Source organism: Lipotes vexillifer, unplaced genomic scaffold (genome assembly GCF_000442215.2).
Source record: "Lipotes vexillifer unplaced genomic scaffold, Lipotes_vexillifer_v1.1 scaffold45, whole genome shotgun sequence".
Classification (NCBI taxonomy): domain Eukaryota; kingdom Metazoa; phylum Chordata; class Mammalia; order Artiodactyla; family Lipotidae; genus Lipotes; species Lipotes vexillifer.
Window position 1 is genome coordinate 714,806 of NW_006796259.1, and position 3,727 is coordinate 718,532.

The following is a 3,727-nucleotide window of genomic DNA, read 5'->3' on the forward strand; positions in this document are numbered from 1 at the left end:
TTTACAAGATATCCAATGGTAAGACCCATTTTAATGACAAATTTCTGTAGGAAACTTGGTAGTGCTAGAATTATGTTAACTAATCATTAATCTATAAGACATTATAGTTATTCAGTATGCACTTCAGAGACATTATTTATTTATAGGTAGGTTAAAAAATGAAACAAATCATTGAGATAACGTGTTCACTGCTTTAGGGTAATTTGAGAAAATGGCTATAATCCAAAGTAGTATTGATTATCTAACTTTTCCTAGGTCAGCTGATCTCAGAAAGTGTGACTCCCAGATTCTGTCTGTCATTACAACAGAATTAAGTGGATGAACCTGAGCCTCTATTACAAGTGGGAAATCCATGAGGGAAAGTCAGAACTAACTCATTCTGCAAAGGTAAGTTGAATTTTCACTGTCTGGAATAGAGCCATGGGTCTGAATTCACAGATGCTGTGGTACTGTTATGATTACTCAACTCCCTAGGTTATAGTGGCTCAAATTCCACCACTGACATTTTAACCTATGTCCCAACTGTTTTATTTGTCATTTTGCCACCTGTGCACTCAGACCAAAATAGGCGGGATGGCTAGAAGCCATAATATTGATGGCTGAGGTCAAAAAAGTCATGAAATTCTATTGGGCTGCCAGTGGAAAGAGTTCCTATCTCTGAATTCATCTCAAGGCAATAACTATCTTCTCAATGAAGAGTTTTAACTATACCCTTAAAATATACACTTTCCTACAATAGACTTATTTTTTGCTGCCAGTCACTCTTTTAACAAATGAGGTCTCTTTTAATCTGTAAGCAGCATTAACCACCTGAGAAGACACATTTGCTGTAATTCCTTGAACTTCGTATATGTAAGCTTGTGACCTAATCAGTGGATTATAGATGCTTAGATAAGATACCTGATCAGATTAGAGCAAAACAGTTTCTCTCTGATTCAACACTATATAATTCGTATCATCATTTTTTTAATAATATATGGTGAATGGAGAAAAATATAAAGGGAAATAAGATTGGGAAGGCCTTATTTTGACTTGTATCTTGAATCTGATGTATGATGTTTTGGAATATATAAACCTCTAATAAGGAAAAGGATCTTGGAGTCTGATCAAAATATGAAAACATTTATGGTTTCTTATGTAAGACTAACTAGCAAAGTTGGCTCAGTTGTAACACATACGGTAGGAATAAGGTAAGTGAAATTCATCCTCTACGCTATCTTAAGGGTGTATAACAAAATCCAGCAACAGAGAACATCTTGGTAGCGATAAACATTATAACTGCTCCCTGTTAAATTTCCATTTTTCCCCAGAAAAAATAGAAAAGGTATTTTGTAAAAGAGGAAATTTTATGATGAAGGTCTTCTATTACTTTGGGCGGTCTTGAGCAAAGCACCTTACCTCACTGGACCTCAACTTCCATATCTATAAAGCAAAAGAAATTGTCCAGTTTGTCTCTGAGTTTCCTTTTAGCATGGAGGGCCCTTGATTCCAAGCCGTTGAGTCCAAATTTCCAATATAGTATCATACTGCAGAGAAAACAATAAGCACATATAAGATATTAAAATAATACTAATGCTTTATCTCCTTGTGACTTAGCCATTGTCTCTGACAGTGGACACATGGCATTCTGCATGTGTATCATAGATACTTCTAATTGCTACTTCCTGTGACAGAAAATGGAATCTCTTAAGGCTATCTTTAAATTCAATTATTTATCCTTGGTAAATAAAACAGAGGTTGGTATAGGTGGATATTCTTTGTCAGAAGTAGGTATCAAATCTATCTTTTGGTAAAAAGTCAATGGTCTAGGAACTGGTTCTGCATCCATAGGCTAAACTAAGAGATGGTTTTGTTTCAGGGACACTTAGTATCCTGAATTAAAACTTAGATTACTCTGTATTTGGAATACTTATCAACATACTAACTGCATATAAAATCATGCTGAGAATGTGCAAAGCTTTCAGCCAAGACTAATTTCTATTTCGTTGCGTGATTTTGTTGAAATTCTGTGAAGATTGTAAATTGGCTCTACCTCCTATAGCACAGTTAGCATGTGTTCATGGGGTTAGAAGGGTTACCATCCCTAGCCCTCCCCTTCAAAGCTAGTAAATATCAGAGCCAAAATGAAGTTAGCTAAGGTTTGAGTGGTAAAGGGACTGACTGAGATAATCATTGTGTTTGTTGTAAGAAGCAAGTCTAGTATAATTCTCTGGATGGTATACTGGCTAGAAAATAAGTAGCTAGCTTTCTAGAAATTGCAAGCAGGGCTGCATTTGCAAAGCCTGTAATGGGAAAGGGAACGAATAGATTTTCTTAATGACGCTTTTAATGACCATTTCTGCACAGTTCCATAACCCCCATACCATGAACTTAAGCCAAGGAAGAATGATATTTCTACCTTAAGCAAGCTCTATCACTTTGCTGTACAGCAGAAATTAACACAACATTGTAAATCAACTATACTTCAATTTAAAAAAATGATTAAAAATAAAAAGCTCTACATATTGGCAAAACTCTTCTTGGAACCGTGACATCTTTTTGGCCCTTTTAAAAAAGGAAAGAAAAAAGCAACCTACTAGCTGTACTCTAGGAGAATAAATCATGATCTGATTACATAGTTTAGCTGGCAAATTAATTTGTGAATTTTCCAACATTTTTAAAAGCACATGTGTTGAAGTGCTGAACTCCTGCCCCTGGTGAAGCTTTTAGGGCCTTTTTGAGACACACAGATACAGAGAGAAAATATGTAGAATAATGTGAATCATTTTCATGATATTTAGTGTTATTTGCTCTCAGAATTCTATTAATTTAAGAGACTGACTTGCAACTGTTACTACATTAAGAAACTTGGCAAGCACTAGGGTATAATTATTTCTGCTATAGTACTGACACACACAATAGGAAGAAAACCATTCATGGAATGTGTGTATGCATCTATGGCTATTCTTATTTATGTTATTGTGCTTTACAGTTCCCAGAAATTTGCCTCCTTTCTTCCTCCATGATGGGGAAGGAAGTATACCCACATGGCATTGCATTTCCGACAATTGGTATTCTCCTGAAGAGCTAGCCTAAATAGGAGTTGCTAATTCCTAGGAAAGCTGATAATGAATTCTTAGCACCTACCTTATGGATATCCCAAAGATGTAGCTTTTCCTTGGCAGTATTCACCAGTGTTTGCTTGGTGGCTAAGCAGGACAATTCTTCGCTGTGTGAGACTGTCCTAAGCTGCTTCCCATCTCTCACTCCAGACCTACTAAATGCTAAGAGTCATTGTGGCTCCATACCTAAACACGTTTTATAAATCTCCATTTGAAGATCACTGCAAATAGATGAAACTTTAAGAATGACCCTCAGGTTATCCTGGGGTGGTCTGGGGAAGGGCTGCTATACTAAGCTTTCTCTTTTTCAATGGAAGCATAGTTGATTTACAATATTGTGTCAGTTTCAGCATATTGTGTACAGCATAGTGATTCAGTATTTTTGCAGATTATGTTCCGTTATAGGTTATCACAAGATAATAGGTATAATTCCCTGTGCTATACAGTATATCCTTGTTGTTTATCTAATTTAAATATAGTAGTTTGTATCTGTTAATCCCATATCCCTAATTTGTCCCTGCCACCTTCCCTCTCCCCTTTGGTAACCACAAATTTGTCTTCTGTATCTGTGAGTTTGTTTCTGTTTTGCATGTATTATATTCATTTGTATTATTTTTTAGATTCCA